Source organism: Scyliorhinus torazame, chromosome 12 (assembly GCF_047496885.1).
Source record: "Scyliorhinus torazame isolate Kashiwa2021f chromosome 12, sScyTor2.1, whole genome shotgun sequence".
Taxonomy (NCBI): Eukaryota; Metazoa; Chordata; class Chondrichthyes; order Carcharhiniformes; family Scyliorhinidae; genus Scyliorhinus; species Scyliorhinus torazame.
The window spans coordinates 53,910,719-53,929,482 of NC_092718.1; the positions used below are offsets into that span (position 1 = coordinate 53,910,719).

Consider the following 18,764-nt stretch of genomic DNA (forward strand, 5'->3'; position numbering starts at 1 on the left):
TTCCGTGGTGAAGTACGGGGCTTTCTTCAGCAGCAACTTGCATTCATGCAGTGTCTGTAACATAGTCAAACGTGCCAAGGTGCTTTACAGGGCTGAAATCAAAAACAATTTGATACTGAGCCCCATGAAGTGGTAGGCGACTAAATGCTGGATGAAAACACTGTCTTAATAGGAGGACAGAAAACTAGTGAGGCAGGAAGAGCTAGAGAGGGAATCCCGAGGTTTATCGGGCCTAGCAGCTGAGGCATGACCAAGAGTAGAGCAGCTAAAAGCAGGGACATGCAAGGAGCAGGGATTGGAGGAGCTCAGATATCTCAGAGGGCTTCAGGGCTGGAGGAGATTTGAGAGATAAAGAAAGGCAAGACCAAAAAGACATTCTCTATCAAGCGAGCAGTTTGACAGGAAGTGATGTCTTCTCCGGCTTCCATCTTCACAACAAGGAAATGCCCAATTTTCAAACCTCTTTCTTTTCCCCAAAACATCAATCACCCCCATTTGTCTCTTTTAAAACTTTGAACGCATTCATTTTTCAAATTGGAGATTGTGGTGCATTTCAGTAAGTGAGATATGTTTGCAACAAAAAAGCCACTAGCAGCCAATGCAAGCCGGACGCTTATAGAGAGGGTGGGGAGGAACACAGGGTAATCCACATAGGGGTGTGGGGCTTGTTGTTTTATTCATTTCTGCATCTTCTACTCTCAAATGGACAAGGGGAGGGGGGAGAGGGGTTTGTCAGGGAACGGTTCCGATAGACCTCAGTCTGTACCATGACTGAAAGGGAGCAGCTAAAGGCAGGGACATGCAAGGAGCAGGGATTGGAGGAGCTCAGATATCTCAGAGAGCTTCAGGGCTGGAGGAGATTTGAGAGATAAAGAAAGGCAAGACCAAAATGACATTCACTATCAAGCGTGAACCAGCTTCACCCCCGGAAGGAACAGGTGCCTCATGAGTTGTCATAAGCATGATAATCTTTCAAGGAGTCTCTGGGAGATGTCGGCCCTCTGGCCTCATCTGAAAGCAGGAAATGATTGCTGATTGGCAGCAGATGGGAGCGGTCGAGGGGTTGTGCGTGTGAATCGGGCCTGCTCAAGAGCAGCAAGAGAAGGCTGCCAGAAGTGAGGTTATACTTGGGAGTGGGGATTGAGTGGGTCTCCCAGCTGGTAGTGACGGTGGCTGGAGGGAGAGGGAGGACAGCAGGTGGTGTGAGGGAAATCTCAGGGGGTAGGGAAATGAAGACTGGTGAAATGGCTGGGGTGGGGGGTGGGGGGGGGGGGGGGGGGGGGGTGCCATAAACCGCAGGGACCCGTACTTTCCTTGTAGGTATCTGAGGATTTGCATGATTCTGCCCTTTCTGTCATGGTACAGAGATCAGGTGATGGGAGCCCTAACACCTGAAACATGAGGCAGAAGTGACTGGAATAAAATCTGCTACCCACCCTCACCATTTCACAAAATGAGAGAAAACTCTGATAACATAAGGCCAGAATTTCAATGTGTAGCCCAGATGTGAACATATCGATCAGCCACAGGGGCTGGTTTAGCACACTGGGCTAAATCGCTGGCTTTTAAAGCAGACCAAGGCAGGCCAGCAGCATGGTTCAATTCCCGTACCAGCCTCCCCGAACAGGCGCCGGAATGTGACGACTAGGGGCTTTTCACAGTAACTTCATTTGAAGCCTACTTGTGACAATAAGCAATTTATTTATTATTTTTTTATTGTTCTTCATTTCAAACATTCATCCAGTCTCCCGTTGAAAGTTGCAGTGCCACTGCCTGTAACCAATTCCTTCAGCAGAACATTGCGTGTTCCAACCACTCTCCATACAGCAGTGCGCTCTGAGTATTCAGTTTGCCTAAATTAAAAACAGACGCCAGAAGAAATGGAAGATTCTGGAACAGGTTCCTGACCTCAATGTTATTCATGTCTGGGTGACAAGTTGAAAATCTAGCCCAACAGCTTACACACATGCTGGATATTTGTGTTATTCAAATTTAAATAAATATTCCATGAACTAGCTGACAGGTCAAGGCCATCTAAGTTACCTTCTTACTGGTTCAAAGATGCAAATGGTCAAAGTGCTCACCGGAAAATCAATTTATACTCCTTGTGAGATACCCTAATGCTGCTTGTTTATCGTCCATTATGATAGAACAACCAGCAGCAACAGAGCTTTCTTACTAGTTTTGAATAACTGTGTCAACTGGCTTGGTTGCCTGATTGAATTACCTGTTTGCCCTTGCCTCCCCCATGGTATAATATTCCACATCTCCTTAGCAACGGCCATTAATGCCCGTTCCCAGCAGTTCAACTTCGAATAAATCCGTTCACATAAAAGGAACTTCCCTTTTTGTTTGCACGCTCCTGTCATTAGTCACTTTTGCCAAAACAGGACTCATGCCCTGACAGAAAAAATGGTGGGAGGCGTGCCTAATGTACCCACACCTCACAGTTAATCTCCAAACAGCAATAGGTCAAAACCTCATTGGAGCATGCTGTGATTAGGCAAGCCGGCCAACTCGTCTTGCAATGCGTTCAGCAACAGATCTTCAAATCCTCTTGGCTCGGGAGTAGAACAAGGTGAGAATGACACACACGTGAACTGAACCTTTTAAAAAAAAAAATTTACTCCCATCTTTAAAGTTACAAAACCAATGCGCAGAGTGGACAGGTCAAACCCTTAATCCATCTCATTTCTTGCTCCGAAAACCAATTCAACTTGAATCCACTTTATGGTCTCTCACAAGAGAGACATACAAGATCGAAGCTGACAAGAAAAGACACTGCACCTCATCTTGAGCTTGATCTTAGCCAAAAGGCCGAGAAGCGATGAACTAAACCTTTCTTTGTTGTTTTTCCATTGTGTTCAGACGTTCTCTCACAGCCTTCTTTCTTTTATACAGATTTAGTTTGACTCATTCCTCAGACAGCATGGGACAGAATAGCACACATGGTCCCACACTGCAAAGTAAGCTTGGACAGTGTGGTCAAATGTCATCGCAAAATCAAAGTAAGAGAAGCTGGGCGTGTTTGAATTAAAGAAGATGTATGAGCTAAATTATATAAAAACTCACCAGGAACAGAGTAAAACACACCAAAGTGTTTGACAGAGAATGGACATCCCAGACGGAGCTTTCAGAGCAGGGATCAGGAGCTTGGTCAAAGAGCTGGGTTTTAAGTAGGCCTTAAAAGGGGCGATTGGTATAGAGGCAAAAGGGTTTAGAGAAAGAACTTCAAAGAGTGAGTCTAGACCAGTGGCTTTTGAAATGTGATCCGTGAGGGTCCTCCCAGTGGTCTGTGGGCTAGTCCAAAATCATAGAATCATCGAATCCCTACAGTGCAGAAGGAGGCCATTTGGCCCATCGACCCTGCACCGACCCTCCGAAAGAGCAACCTACCTAGGGTCAGGCCCTACCCTATTCCCGTAACCCAGTAGCCCCACCTAACCTTTTGGATACTATGGGGCAATCTACCTACCCTGCACATCTTTGAACTGTGGGAGGAAATTGGAGCACCCGGAGGAAGCCCACACATTCATGGGGAGTAAGTGCAAACTCCACACAGTCACCCGAGGTCGGAATTGAACCCGGGTCCCTAGCAGTGCTAATCACTGTGCCACCGTGCACCCAACGCACAATGCCACGGCCAAGACCGTAAAGGCGGCTAGAGCCCTCACCACTCACTCAGCCATACTGGCTCCCCCATGTACAGCATCAGTCTTCTACGCCACTCCCTCCTTAAAACCCAGCTCTTCTGAACAACTTCCTCATGAGCGCCAGCAGCAACAGTGCAGTTTTATTAGCAAGCTTTACAACCTACAACTGCGAGAGATGTTGAACACTTGTGGGGGTGAACAAAAAGAAGATAAACTGGCTGAATGTGGAGCCCGACATGAGACTGTCTGAATTCTCCAGTTTGGAACCAGGCATCACATAATTGGCGTCTCGTCAAAAGCAACTCCCATTCTTCCCATTAAAACTGATGAACCTTATTGCGAAAGCGGATGGGGTAGATGGTCTGCAGGGTCCTTTTGCCCTGCCTAAGCGGCCCCCTGCCAAGGAAGTTTGAGAATGACTGACCTAAAGGTATGGCTACCTATGATTGAAAGGAGCCAGAATCAGAGGATTAGATATTTGTGAGGTGGTGGAGAAGGGTCACTGTTCAAACATAAGGGGCAACTCATTGAAGATAGAGATGAGGAGAATTTTTTTCTCTCAAAGAGTCATGAGTCTCTGCAACTCTTTTCCTCAAAAGGCAGTAGAAGCAGAGTCTTTGAATACTTTTAAGACAGAGCTAGATAGATTCTTGATTAAGGGGGTGGAAGGTGATCAGGGGTGGGGTGGGCTGGAACGTGGGGTTGAGGTTAAAAGTAGATCACCCATGATCTTATTGATTTTATAATATTAATTGAAGGATAAATATTGTGCAGTACATCGGGTTAGATCCCCTTTCACTTCTTCAAAATAATGGAACGGGAACTTGTACATCCACCTGAACAGGCAGAAAGATGAGTTGGAATTCTCCGGCTGTTGGGATTCTCTGTCCCCGTCGGCAGTGCACCCCCGCCCGTGGATTTCACGTCTGCATGGGGTGGCTTCAATTGGGAATGCCATTGGCAAGCAGCGGGAGTAGAGAAGCCCTTCGCCAGCCAATGGCGCGCCACTGGGAAACACGTGGCTGGGGGACCGGAGAATCCCATCCGTCAGCTGTGACAGTATAGCGCCCCCTTAGTACTGTGCCTGTGTGTCAGCTTTGGTTTCTAATATGTTCAAGACTTGGATTGGGACTTGAACCCAGGACATGTGGCTCAGAGACAAGAGTTCCACCAGCTGCCAACTAAACCTCAGGTGGCCAGAAGCTCAGCTCAAGGGGCGGCACAGTGGTACAGTGGTTAGCACTGCTGCCTCACGGCACCAAGGACCCGGGTGGGATCCCGGCCCCGGGTCACTGTCTGTGTGGAGTTTGCCCATTCCCCTTGTGTCTGCATGGGTCTCAAGAGATGAGGATGCCATGGTGGCAAAGATTTTGAGACATTAACTGGGACAGGCTTTGGATTTGACAGCAAGGATGCAGAGCCTGTGATGGAGACTGATACAGATAGCTACACTCCTCCCAGTGATTATTTGGAGGTAGTTTCGGATCAGGGGGTAGACGGTGAAGCTGTGGTATTATTACTGGACTAGTAATCCAGAGACTAGTAATCCAGAGATCTAGAGGCCCAGACTAATGCCCAGGAGACATGGGTTCAAATCCCACCACTGCAGCTGGTGGAATTTAAATCCAGTGAATAAAATCTGGAATATAATAATAAGTATAATCTTCATTAGTGTCACAAGTAGGCTTACATTAACATTGCAATGAAGTTACTGTGAAAATTACTTGCCGCCATATTCTGGCGCCTGTTCGGGTACACAGAGGGAGAATTCAGAGTGTCCAATTCACCTAATAAGCATGTCTTTTGGGACTTGTGGGAAGAAACCTGAGCACCCGGAGGAAACCCATGCAGACACGGGGAGAACATGCAGATTCGCACAGACAGTGACCCAAGCCGGGAATCGAACCCGGGTCCCTGGTGCTGTGAAGCAACAGTGCTAACCAATGTGCTACCATGCCACCCCAAAAGATAAGTTTCAGTAATAGCAATAGTAATAGCGACCATGAAAAACTGTCATTGATTGTATAAAAACACATCTGGTTCACTAATGTCCTTTGGGGACGGAAATCTGCTGTCCTTACCTGGTCTGGCCTACATGTGATTCCAGACCCACAGAAATGTGGTTGCCTCTTAACTGCCCTCTGAAATGGCCGCGTAAGTCACTCAGTTCAAGGGCAATTAGGGATGGGCAACAAATGCTGACCTTGCCAACGGCGTCCACATCTTCTCAAAGAATTTTTTGAAAAACGCCAAAAAACAGACTGACAATTCTGAAGTAGCAGAGGGAGAAGACATAATGAAAGTACTTGACCATATACTAAGACCCCTCTAATCCTGAAGTAATAGTGACATAAATCGATCCAAAGGATAGAGTTGATGGATTAATAAATTATCGATGTTGTTAGTTTACCTGTTCCTCCGATGACGCTGCATTCTGTACTGCTGTCATTTCCCGCTCTTATTCCAGCACAGTACTCTGCTTTGAAATCCCAGTGTCATTCTATGATTAGTAGTTATCGACATACTACACTACTAAAGGTATCTTATTAAACTAAATTAATTTCAGTGACATAAAATCTTTAAAGAGGATACATTATAAAGGATGCTAAAATCTGATTGGAAACTCGAATGATATCAGCCATTACCCTTGCTTCTTTCATGGCTGTGAAAGCTGCCATCCCCTAAAGGGTATTGGGTGCGATTCTCCGACCCCCCGCCGGGTCGGAGAATCGCCGGGGGCTGGCGTGAATCCCGCCCCCGCCGTGTCCCGAATTCTCCGCCACCAGAGAATCGGCAGGGGCGGGAATCGCGCCGCGCCGGTCTACCCCCGGCGATTCTCCGGCCCGCGATGGGCCGAAGTCCCACCGCTGTCAATCCTCGCCAGCCGGCGTGGATTGAACCACCTACCGTACCAGCGGGAGCAGACGGCGCGGGTGGGCTCCGCGGTCCTGGGGGGGCGCAGGGCGATCTGGCTCCGGGGGGTGCCCCCACAGTGGCCTGGCCCGCTATCGGGGCCCACCGATCAGCGGGAGGGCATCTGCCATGGGGGCACTCTTTTTCTTTCGCCTTCGCCATGGTCTCCACTCTGGCGGAGGCGGAAGAGACCCCCTCCACTGCGCATGCGCGGGGATGCCGTGAGCGTCCGCTGACGCTCCCGCGCATGCGTCGCCCGGCAAAGTCCTTTCTGCGCCGGTTGGCATGGCGTCACAGGCCTTTCCCGCCAGCCGGCAGGGCGGAAATCACTCTGGCGCGGGCCTAGCCCCCCAAGGTGAGGGCTTGGCCCCTAAAGGTACGGAGAAGTCCGCACCTTTGGGGCGGCCCGACGCCGGAGTGGTTCCCACTACTCCATTACGCCGGATTCCCCCGCCCCGCCGGGTAGGGGAGATTCCCGGCCATTATGTAGCTTCCAGAACATCCAAAATACCTTAAAGGTATCATAGAAATGTAGATACTGCAAGACCATTTCAGGCCTGCGAACGTTCATATAAGGTTTGAGCAATTTCCAGGTCCAAATGGACACACACTTGGGCAAATTCAGATCTCAGGTGGATTTTGTTTTCCAAAGATTTGTCAGAGCATTTTTTGTCAGTTTTGGGGGCTGTGGATGGGGGGAATATTTTCTCATTCGCTACGAGACTACGGCACTGAACTAGGCAACCCCTGAAGATACTCATAATTGTGCACTGAAACCAGACCTACAAATCAGGGACTGGGTTCTCCGCTTCTGGGGCTATGTCCCCACGCCCGCATGGAAACGGTGGAAAACTGGCGCAAAACGGCCACCGATTCCCCATTTTGCCGGGGAGCGTAGAGCACCTGGCTTTAGCTGCCAGTACGCCCCGGAGAATTGCCGCGCATGCACATGGCGGCGGCCTGCAGCAGTCATGCCGTGCTTCATGGCGGACGCAGCCCGCGGACCCAGCCGGCGAAATCGTTCCCCCATTTGGCCGGCTCACGCGCCCCAGGCCATCCCCAACAGTGCCCCCAGCCCCAAATAATTCCGCTGCCTGCCCACGGATCGGCCCTCCCATGACTACGGCGGCACTGGACTGAATCCGCAGTCGCCACGCCGAGTTCCCGACGGGTGAGACCACACGTGTCCCACACCGTCAGGAAATCGGCCGGTCGGGGGCAGAGCATCGGTGGGTGGGCCTCAGGCAACGTCCTGAGGCCGTCGATACATGGCGCGGTGTACTCTGCCAGTTTGCAGAGGGCGGAGCATCGCAAAAGCGGCGCCACCCCCGATTTGGTCAAAAACCTGGATTCTCCGGCCGTTCGGCGAACACAATTTTGGTGTCGCCGACTGGAGAATCCAGCCCCAGATCACGATATTCATCATGGGTGTTACTGAGCACACCCGAACCCTTCAAATCATGGAATGCACAACAACTTACATTTATATAGCACCTTTAATGTGATAACATGTCCCAAAGGCGCTTTATAGGAGCATTATCAAACAAAGTATGACACCAAGCTACACAAAGAGATGTTAGGTCAGATGACCCAAAGTTTAGTCAAAGAGGTAAGATTATAAGGTCCGGAAAGAACTTCACACTGAACAGGTTGAGTCAAAGGAAAGAAGATTAAGGTTAAACTGGTCAAGGGTCACTAATGAAACCGTAAGCAAGTCCTGGGACACTTGCGAGACCAGGAGATTGATATTCCCCAGCATCATAAGTGTCCGATGAATTGCATAAGGTTTCATTAATGTCCCTTGATGTGCTTAACCCCAGGTTATGACTGGTAGCTTTTAAGGAGTGTCTTAAAAAAAACGAGACTGAGAAGTGTGGAGGTCTAGGGAGGTGTTCCAGAGCCTCTTGGCAACTGAAGGCATAGCCCCCAATGGCAGAGAAATTAATAATCGAGGATCCACAAGGAACAGAATTGGAAGAATGCAGACATATCGGAGGGTTGTGGAGCTGGAGATGACAAAGACAGGGAAGTTTGAGGCCACAGAGGGATTTGAAAACAAGAGCGATAATTTTAATATTAAGATATGAGGGATAAGGGAAGTCAAAGCAAAATGTCATCTTATATCAAAAAGGAACAGTTCAGCGAGGTTGCTACACACTATTGGAAGAGCAGAGGAATTATCCGTGGCGTTCTGGCCAGTGTTTATCTCTCAACCAACATCATTAAAACAAATGAAATGGGCATTATCCAATTGCTGTTTGCTTGACCTTGCTGTGCATATAATGGTTGCCATGTTTCCCTACATTAGTAAGAAGCCTTACAACACCAGGTTAAAGTCCAACAGGTTTGTTTCAAATCACTAGCTTTCGGAGCACTGCTTCTTCCTCAGGGGAAATCTAATTTTAAATGCTCCGATATACTGATATTCACTGAGATTATGGCTGATCTGTGGCCTAACTCCATATACTTGCTGTTGGCCCATATCCCTTAATATCTTTGCTTCACAAAAATCTATCTAAATCACATTTAAAATTAACAACTGTTTTAGCTTCAACTGGTGTTTGTGGGAGAAAATTCCAAATCTCTACCACCCTTTGAGTGATGAAGTGCTTCCTGACATCTCTCCTGAACAGTATAGCCCTAATTTTTAGACTATGCCCCATAGTTTTAAAATCTCAAACCAGTGGAAAGAGTTTGGGCGGATTCTCCCATCGGGCGGCTAAGTGCCGACGCCGGAGTAAAAACGGGAGTGTTTTACTCCGGCGTTGGCACCCGTTCCGGGACCCCATTCTGTGGCCTGAACCTGGTGTCGCGGGGTCCACGCATGCGCAGTTGAGCCGGCGCGAACTAGCGCATGCGCATCTTCCCCGCGCCAGCCCCGACGCCAAATGGTACAGGGCTACAGGAGCTGGCGCGGAGGAAAGTAGGCCGGGGGGGCAGAGAGGCCGGCCTGCCGATCGGTGGGCCCCGATCGCGGGCCAGGCCACTACGGAGGCCCACACCGGGTTCGGACCTCCCCCCCCCCACAGGCCGCCCCCGGACCTTTCAACGCCGAGGTCCCGCCGGCTCAGAGGATGTTAGAACAGCACCGGCGGGACTCGGCTTTTTGATGACGGCCGCTCGGCCCATCTGGGCTGGAGAATCAGCGTGCCGGCCCCAGCAGGAGCGTCGGTGCATACCCCGACCGGCGCCGCGCCAACCACGCCGGCGCCGCCGATTCTCCGCACTGCGCGGGGGTCGGAGAATTTCGTCCCACATCTTTACCTACCTTGTCTTTTCCTGTTAATATCTTAAATACTTCGACCAGGCCCCTTAACCGTTTAACGTCTAGAGCAAACAGGCCAAATTTGTGCAATCTCTCCTTGTAACCTAAATCTGTACTCATTTTAGTAAACCTATGTTGCACTCCCCCCCAAGGCCAAGCACAGCAGATTCAATAGAATGGTACAGGAGCCAAAAGAGTTCAATTCTGAGGGTACATATTGCATGGAATGCATCTATATTCCTTTGAATAGGGAGGATCTAATTGAGGTACTTATGATGACTAATGGAATTGATTGAGAGAAATGTTCTGCTTTTCATTGCCTAAAAATTAGAGCTAGGTTATGCAGGGGTGACAGCCGAAAGCATTTCTTTATACAAAGTGTAGTGGAAATCAGGAACTCTCTTCCCCCCCAAAAAAGTGTGGAGATTTTATTGAGCAAGGGAAGCAGTATGAAGGGCGAGGGAACTAAGGCAGGTGTAATGAGTTAAGATATAGATCAACCATGTTCTGACTGAATGACAGTACAAGCTCAAGGGGCTGAATGGCCTCGCCTTGTTCAGACGTTAAACACAAGTCCCTTTTTCATTTATTTGAAAGGGATGCCATGGAGAAAAAAACACGAGGAGAGGAGAAATAAAAGGCAATCTCTCCCGGTTCAAAGAAGGTTCAAGAGGAGGCGGACTGGCACCATTCCTGGGATCAGTTATAGATTAGACAAGGAGATGTGCTGAAGGAAATCACGAGTCAAAAAGCACAGCCATCAAGATTTTCTGGCTTACAAGTGCTCCCATAGGTAGAGGCCAATCCAGAATCATCAACAATGGTTTGTAGACATGTGGGCAGACCGTAATTTTCATAATAACTATCCTTTTGTACCTTTCCAAGGATGTAGTCTGTCACAGATGCCTCCATTTTACGTACTCCTGGACTGGCTCCATTCAGATGGCAATAATTTAAGGTTTGTCAAGCTGAAATCCGTGCTGCCAATACTCCTTTAAATGCTACTGTTTAGGGCAATTGTAACTTTGGCATTGTGCAGGCGCAATTAATTTCAGTTCGGTTTTTATTGAGATAATATTAGTGTCAGCTGATCGCATTTGCGTGCTGTCACTTAAAAAACCTACCTAAATGCTCTCTGCCAAGGCATCTGTGAACCAGTTACATACTGTAATGTTATGGTTTAAACATTTTTTTTAGAGTACCCAATTATTTATTTTTTCCAATTAAGGGGCAATTTAGTGTGGCCAATCCACCTAACCTGCATATCTTTGGGTTGTGGGGGTGAAACCCTCGCAGACATGGGGAGAATGTGCAAACTCCACACAGACAGTGACCCAGAGCCAGGATTTGAACCCAGGCCTTCAGCCCCGCAGTCCCAGTGCTAATCACTGCGCCACGTGCCGCCCCGTCATGTTATATTTTAACCCATTTTCCGTACTGCATGCAGCTAACCGTACACCTTTGCACAGGATGGCCATTTGCAATTTTTATTTTACAAAGTCTCCTTTGAAAGTTTCCTCAAAGCTACAACTTGCGTTGCAAATAAATATTGTTCAGCTCAGTTCGCTGGACAGCTGGCTCGTGATGCAGAGTGAGGCCAACAGCGTGAGTTCAATTCGTATACCAGCTGAGGTTATACATGAACGCCCGCCTTCTCAACCTTGCCCCTCGCCCGAGGTGTGGTGATCCTCAGGTTAAATCACCACCAGTCAGCTCTCCCCCTCAAAGGAGAAAGCGGCCTATAGTCATCTGGGGCTGTGGCCACTTTACTTAATACAGTACAACATTAAAGTCCCATTTTTGCTCTTCGATTGAGAAAAGGACAGGGTCAAAATCATAATGTTCCATTCAATAGAATAAATCATGCTCTTTGTGCCAAAGTGCCACAAGAACTGGATGGTACTTGAAGCACGACACTGACGGATGTTAGTTTTGTGTTTTCTTAGCATTCTTTAATCTCGAGATATCAATCTCATGGCTGACTTTCCAACCAGTTCATCCTCATCATTTAAGTCATGGGTTCTTGCAGCCCTTGTTTACATCCCAGACCCAAAGGAATATTACGTGAGTTGGACACATAGAACATAGAACATAGAAAATACAGCACAGAACAGGCCCTTCGGCCCACGATGTTGTGTCGAACCTTTGTCCTAGATTAATCATAGATTATCATTGAATTTACAGTGCAGAAGGAGGCCACTCAGACCCCTGAGTCTGCACCGGCTCTTGGAAAGAGCACCCCAATGTATCAGGGGCGCGATTCTCCGAACCCCCACCGGGTCGGAGAATCGCCGGGGGCCGGCGTGAATCCCGCCCCCGCCGTGTCACTAATTCTCCGCCACCGGATATTCGGCGGGGGCGGGAATCGCGCCGTGCCGGTCGGCGGGATTCCCCCGGCGATTCTCCGGTCCGCGATGGGCCGAAGTCCCGCCGCTGTCAACCCACGCCAGCCGGCGTGGATTGAACCACCTTTGGGATGGTGGGACACGGCGGCGCGGGCGGGCTCCGGGGTCCTGGGGGGGGGGGGCGCGGGGCGATCTGGCCCCGGGGGGTGCCCCCACGGTGGCCTGGCCCGCGATAGGGGCCCACCGATCCGCGTGCGGGCCTCTGCAGGGCACTCTTTTCCTTCCGCCTTCGCCATGGTCTTCACTATGGCGGAGGCGGAAGAGACCCCCTCCACTGCGCATGCGCGGGGATGCCGTGAGTGGCCGCTGACGCTCCCGCGCATGCGCCGCCCGGCAAAGTCGTTTCCGCGCCGGCTGGCGGGGCACCAAAGGCCTTTCCCGCCAGCTGCCAGGGCGGAAATCAGTCCGGCGCGGGCCTATCCCCTCAAGGTAAGGGCTCGGCCCTCAAGATGTGGAGAATTCCGCACCTTCGGGGCGGCGCGATGCTGGACTGATTCGCGCCGTTTTTGGTGCCGGTCGGCGGACATCGCGCCGATTACGGAGAATCCCGCCCCAGGTTCAAATTAGTAAAAGGAAAATTTCGAACTAATTGCACGTTGCCTCAATCGATGAATACAAGGAAGGCCTTGCCGTATGCAAATTGGCTACCATATTTACCATCTTAATTATAGTGGTGACTGTTGTGTTATGCTTCTTTATGTAGCATAAACTGCTTCCTTGATGTATACTCTGACAAAGGAAGGTTCAGACTTGGAGATAGTTTAACACATTTATTGAACAGTTAACAATTCTCCTACTTGAGTTTGACTCTCCTGCTAATCTTGCTGTTGTAACTCAATCTAACTAACCAGTCTGCTCTAATCCATGCGGTGGATGTGATGCTTCCTGATCTGCCCCAGTCTCTCTTGGTGTCGCCTATGGAAGAAGAAAGGGCATGTGTGCCCTGTCCTTTTATATGGGTTGCTCCCTTGTGGTAGTGTCACCTCTGGGTGTCTTGACTGCCCATTGGTCGTGTCCTAACTTACTGACCTATTGGTTGCATGTCTGTGTGTCATGATGTCTCTGGTGCTCCCTCTAGTGTTTATTTAGTCTTAGTGTATTTACATTAACCCCTTGTGTATTTACAGTGATGCATATCACCACAGTGACTACATTTCAAAAGCAATTCATTGGCTGTAAAGCATTCAGATAATGCTACTGCCTTCACTGCCCCGATGTTTTCACTCTTCGTGAAATCCAGTGGGATTCAACACGTAAGATCAGCCCCCTAAAACCCGCATCAAACAGGCTGGCTGAAAGAGCTGTCCAAACTTTCAAAGCATCAATGAAGAAACAAGCTCATGGGCTACTACTGCACCCCTTGGTGGACTTCTTGGTCTCGTACACATCAACCCCACAAACCACCACTGGGGTGACCCCCACTGAGTGATAATGGGCCGTGTCTCAGAACCTGGCTCAAACTTATTTTTCCAAATTTGTCGGGGAGGGTGGAGGTTAAGCAAGTCTCACAGAAAAGCCACCAGGATACAGCCAAGAAGGACCGATTGTTTCAAGCAGATAATAGTGTAAGTGTGGAACTTTGGTGGAGTCCTAGAATGATTGCCTGAAAGAATTTTAAAATTACCTACAGGACCGTGAGGCTAGAAAGCAAATTGAGCATCTGAGGAGGAGGGAATCCATAATCCCCAAAAAGGGGCAGGTGGATCCAATCCCAGTTACCAGCGTAACTCTTGCTGAGGCGGTGGTGTTAGAACTGAGATCTTCTCAGGGGATTCTTCAATGGTCACCGAGGGAGCTGATGTGGTCATCAGCAGAACCCCTCCTGTAAACTCTACAGATCCATCTGCCATTGCTAGAGACTCAGATGCTCTTTATCTGGAAGAGCCAATGGCCAAGTTTGAGATGTTTGGCAGGAGTTTGCAAGCCGCCTGATAGACTTACCTGATGAAATGTTTTAAGCTCCCACACTGTAACCGTATTGTATGTACATAACTGTTTTACAAGAGTTTTTCTGTTTCTGTATTTCAGGGATCTGTGAGGGAACTTAAGGGGGATGGAAAGTGGTAGCGTGTCCCCTTTAAGAGGCGATACTTCATGGGCCATGTGATGAGCCTGGAGCCTATGAGGACACAGGGCACGATCAATGTGGGCGAAGCTCTGGCCATTTGGTCTTGGTCAGAGTCAGCCTTGGGGTCGAGGGAACAAGACCTGTGTATTAGTTGTGCTCTGCTGTGTATATAGTTGCCTGAGTTCAATAAACCACTTTTGTGTTTCAACGCTGCCTTTTCGATCGCCTCGCAATACAACAGTGCTGAACATGATGCAATTATCAGCGAACATGAAGCAATATGATTATCTACACTCGTTATTAGTGATCCGACTGCACCAAACCAAAACAAGGAAAATAAAACTGGTGCTTCACATAATAAGCTGATCCCTCACAATGAGAGACTGGTACCAAAGAACCTGAAATATGTGTGCACTGCATCAACAGCACCACTTGGAAACAATCCATAGAATCCTTGCAGTGCAGAAGGAGGCCATTTGGACACATCAAGTCTTCACCGACCCTCTGAAATCCTGCTCTTTGATCATGGCCAATCCAGCTAAACTGCGCATCTTTTGGACACTAAGGGGCAATTTACCATGACCAATCCACCTAACCTGCACATCACTCGACAATGGGAGGAAACCGGAGCACCCGGATGAAACTGATGCAGACACGGTGAGAAAGTGCAAACTCCACACAGTCACCCAAGGCTGAAACTGAACCCGGGTCCCTGGCGCGGTGAGGCAGCAGTGCTAACCACACTGTCACCGTGCCGCTGCATCTGCATGTAGCAGGTTAACAATGAGTTTGAGAAATCATGATCTTCAACGAGTTACACGGAAAGGCCAGGAAATCAAATATTCAGACTGTTCGCTGCCATAGCCATCTGAGGAAGCGAGCAACAATTAGCCAACAGCTTGAAATAGAGATGACAGAGCTCTGAAAACTACTGACAGCTCTGAGTACAGGCATATGGCACATGAAGATAAGGAGTTAGAATGAAGCTATGCTGTCAATGTATTCTTGGAATTATTGCCGTGCACTACAGACTTGGCAGCAGTGGTAGGTTTATGAATGGGGCAGAAAACATGAAAGCTGATGGCATGAGATTTATTTTCATGCAGGTGGAGGGAGAAATTTAGGACCAGGTTCCACAAGCACAGCTATCAGGAAAAATCATGAGTTGGGAGTCAAGATTATATGCCAGGAGTTCAGGAGTTGTGATTTAGACCATAAAATATAGGAGCAGAATTAGGTAATTTGGCCCATCGAGTCTGCTCCCCAATTCAATCATAGTTGATATGTTTCTCATCCCCAGACTCCTGCGTTCTCCCCATAACTCCCGATCCCCTTATTAATCAAGCACCTATCTATCTCTGTCTTAAAGGCATCCAGTGATTTGGCCTCCACAGCCTTCTGCGGCAATGAGTTTCACAGATTCACCACCCTCTGGCTGAAGCGATTCCTCCTCATTTCAGTTTTAAAGGATCGTCCCTTTAGTCTGAGGCTGTGACTCAAATTCTAGTCTCTCCGACCAGTGGAAACATCTTCTCCATGTCCACTCTATCTAGGCATCTCAGTATTCTGTAAGTTTCCATGAGATCCCCCTTCATCCTTCTGATCTCCATCGAGTACAGACCCAGAATTCTTAACCACACCTCATATGAGAAGCCCTTCAAACCCGGGATAATTCTTGTGAACCTCCTCTGGACCCCCGCCAAAGCCAGCACATCTTTCCTTAGAAACAGGGCCCAAAACTGCTCACAATATGCCAAATGAGGTCTGATAGCTTCACCAGTACATCCCTGCTCTTCTATTCTAGCCCTCGCAAAATTAATGCTAACATTGCATTTGCCTTCCTAACTGCCAACTAAACCTGCATGTTAACCTTCAGAGAATCCAGAACCAAGATTCCTAAGTCCCTTTTGTAAGGTTTTCGGGCAATTCGGCCCTTTTTGGACTGCCCAAGAATAAAACCCAGAGACTGTAAACTGGACATTTGTCAGCCAAAAGAACGTAACCAGATTTCCCAGCAGGCTTGGTCCGCTGAGCTGAGTAGGGGCATAGGTATTTACAAACCCCCCCCAGGAGCTACAAGGAAGAAGGAGCCAGACAACTAGATAAGATTAAACACAGAGACAAAGGGGCATGGTAATGCTGTAAGGGGCCTGCCTGCAAGCAGGACAATGGGATGGTCATAGCCCCATGCAGATGTAAATGACTTTGCCTCCACCAGAGCAGTATCCAATCAACACCCCATCAACATAGCAGCGATCTCCAGAGCAGATGGAAGACTTTGAAAATCTTCACAGGGGAGCTCAACCTCGTTATCTCAAAAAGCAGACTGGAGGCGGACCTAGGGGAGGTACTCCTATCTTGACAGGTCTGACAGGCTCAAAGGGGGCAGGACCAGCGGGAACTTTAAACCTTATGGATTCAATGCAAAAGGGGCTGGCCAAACACAGGAAAAAGCCAGGTAAAACGGATATAAAAGGGGCTGTGTTTCGATTGAGGGTCTCTTGGCTCGACCTCTCCACCTTTGACTTGACCTCTGCAGCCTGTGACTGTAAGTACCCTGCAGCAGCTTGCGAAACTCCCTTGACCTTGATAGTGGTTGAGGCTTTGGGGAAGGGGACTTGATTTGTGTTCTGTGTCATTGCTAAAACTGTGTAACAATAAGATTTTTCGTTGTGTCCGTTATAGTACTTTCTGAATAGACTTAGTTTGTGTTAGAGTTTAAGATTTTATTATAATTTCTTCTGTTTGGTGATTTTGACCTGGGTTTTGCAATAAACCTTGATTTGCTGATAATTGGAGTCGTTTAAATTCTTCAATCTCTCACCAGCGATCTCTGACCAAGTCATTGTTAAGATATTCCTCACCTTAATTCCGGGTTCAAGAATCTAGGGTCATCTTGAGCGATTCACTCAGGACAGGCTGCTGGTTAGGTAATAAACAGCAGTGTCCTATTCTCTCTCTTGGGGAAGCTACTCCAGCGAAGTAGGAACCGGGTGGGTGTTGCACCACCGGCAAGAGAGAGAATCACCTGGGCATTGGTAGGGGTCTGGATATCTGTGTGATATAAGCCTCAGGCTTCCGGTTAGGGATAAACGGCAGGCTTGATTCAGTGCTCTCTTCCGTGGAGGTGTCCCAGTGCGGCATCCCCTGGCCTCTGAAGTTTCAGTGCCAGCTGGAGAGAGACACACACAGATACTCAAACCCCAGATATCGGCCCAGTAGTGGAGTAGCAGAGATGGCACCCTCTACAATGGCGACCGCGGCAGGACCCCGGTGGCGTGGAGTATGTGACTTGGCAGAGGGGGTGAGGGAACGAAGTAAAATGGAGGAGAGAATCTTCTCGTATATGTGGCAAAAGGTCAACCTCACCAAACCTTGGGTCTCAGAACTAATCAATGCGGAGCAACCGGTAATGGCAGCGGCTGCATGGACAGAAAGTAAGGCGCACAAAAGGCACTTGGAGAAGGCAGTTTGGCTGGTCTGCCTGTCCCAGCAGGTAGTCAAAACAGAGCAAAGGGTCGAAGAGTTAGAGCAGGAGGCTAGCGCAGCGGAACGACTGCGGGAGGAATTGGCAGAAATGAAACAGGAAAGCGAGTCTAACCGGTGCGAGAAGGACTATCTCCACTGCCAGATAGTGGAGGGTAAAGAAAAGGAACGGAGGCGCCAGGAACTCTATGCTCAGAGTACAGAGCAGTGTAGGAAGCTGGAGGGGAAGTTCCGGGACATCCAGGCAGCGTACCGAGTGGCTCGCGAGGAAGTAGGGGACTGTGCCCATGGGCCGTGCCAGGCACGAATAACGGAGTTGGAGGAGACCTTGTCCAAGGTCAGGGGACAGGTACACCTGGTAGGTCCAGGGGGGTTCCCTAGGGGCAAGGTGTTCCTCGCAGCGGATGATTCCCCAAAGGCCAAGGGGAATAGGCCGCCTCCTGAGGCACCGGGATCGTGCCCGGGTCGGCAGGCGGGGAACGGGGAGTCCAGGAAGGGACGGGCCCACAGGGGAGCAGAGAGGGATCCCCAGGTAACAGCATCTCCTGTGTGGGTAGTTAACCCAGGGGTGGTAGGGCGAGAGGACACAGGAGAAGAAGAGTCAGACAGTGAGGCGGAGGAGCAGGAACCCCAGGTAGGGCGGATGTGCCCTGTCAGGCAGAGAAGGTATGGTCCCCCGGCGGGGCTGGCAGATAGGGGACTGGTTGAGGGCGACATTATCATTCCTCATGGGGCATCCGCGCTCAGGGGGATGGTGGCCCACGTTCCCAGGCTAACTCCAAAAGGGGATCCGTCGCTTCATTTTATGGAGGTGGAGCAGGCAGCCAGCATTAATGACTGCGACGAGGGGGAGCAAATAAGGATGCTCCTGATGACCCTAGATGCACAGCTATGCAGGGCAGTGACCTCTGGGAATGGGGGAAGACCTGACACATGGGTGGCAGCACAGACTGCTGTTCTGGAGGCGATGGGCT

The 18,764-nt window shown here is 49.4% G+C and overlaps 1 protein-coding gene across 4 annotated transcripts in view; it reads right to left on the reverse strand.

Annotated features, from left to right (window-relative positions):
• Positions 1 to 18,764, reverse strand: part of sema4ba (sema domain, immunoglobulin domain (Ig), transmembrane domain (TM) and short cytoplasmic domain, (semaphorin) 4Ba) — a 670,779-nt gene that overhangs the window by 400,707 nt on the left and 251,308 nt on the right. The window lies entirely within an intron of this gene.